The following is a 1289-nucleotide window of genomic DNA, read 5'->3' as shown; positions in this document are numbered from 1 at the left end:
GGGGGGGGGGTGAGGAGGCGTTCACATGGTGGTCATGGCAGGAGGCCAAGGTCGAACCGGGGGACTCTGTAACGCATTTCATTCGCAATAAATAAAGTAACAAAAATGATCCAATACATACGATTTTGCGACCCTCTTTTCCCCTCCCAATGAAATTATTTTCTTTTAAAAAAAATAACGTAATGTGAAACAGTGTGCGGTTTGAATAGCATCTTTGACGGGCTTAACAATTTTTCAAAGTAACAACAGTGTTTGAAAACAAAAATTTATTTATATTTATTTTTTCTGTTATCAATTTTATTTTATTTTACATGTGAACATCTGAAAGCGGTTCAGCATTGTCTAGACTTGCTGCGGTGCCGTCTCGTGAAACGACCTAGAGTTGGCTCCACCGCCCAACAAAACTGACCGCACAGTCCAAAACTAGTAAGAAACAAGAAAAAGAAAAAAGGCAAATCGATCTCGCAGAGGGTGACCCTCGTCCTGGTGTGTGGCCGGTGTCTCCGGAGCTGTGGGTACGGCTGCTCGCCGCGGGGGGTGGTCTTCAAAAGGCAGTAGTAATTTCTTAATGTTATAGAATATTTTGATTCATGAGGTCAATTTTTCTTCTTCCCTTTTTTTCCTTTTCGGACCGTCCGTAGTGCTTTTTGTTCGGTGATCTAAGAGAAAAAGGACCAGGCCGACTGGAATGGGAGAGACACAGGCAGACAGAAGAAAGGATGGGAGGAGGAGAGAGAGAGAGAGAGGAAGAGGGAGAAGAAAAGAAAAAAGGAGAAGAAAAATCGTATGGGTTCGGGGAAGCCAGAAGGTGATATTGAATCACATGTCAATGTCGCGACCTGGCTACGCTGCGCGTGAGCCCAGAGAGACGCCCGGGACAATGTGGGCGTGAACCTTTGCGCGACGCTGGGTGTTGCGGCACTCAGTGTCATCATCGGAACGCCACAAAGCTCTCTTACAGTTTTCCTCTTTCGCATCGCGATGCCGATCCGTCACTCACAATATGACATATTTTTCGACTGTAAAATTTGAAAAAGACAAACGGGAAAAAAAAAGGTTTTCTATTGTTTATTGGCGATATGCATGTCCTTCGTTTGAACGAACAACAAATAATAACAGCGTCGCTGAACAATAATGCCGTTTAACATAACCGTAGGCGAACAATTGTTGTTATGTGTCATCACTCCAAGAACACCGTGCTGCTGAACATTTCGTCTGCTGTGTACTGCGTGTTGGAGGGATTGAGGGGGGAGGGGGTTTCTAACAACGGCGCGAGTCCCTCCCCCGGC

Source organism: Frankliniella occidentalis, unplaced genomic scaffold (genome assembly GCF_000697945.3).
Source record: "Frankliniella occidentalis isolate FOCC.00 unplaced genomic scaffold, Focc_3.1 Scaffold98, whole genome shotgun sequence".
NCBI lineage: Eukaryota > Metazoa > Arthropoda > Insecta > Thysanoptera > Thripidae > Frankliniella > Frankliniella occidentalis.
This window is presented reverse-complemented; position numbering follows the sequence as displayed.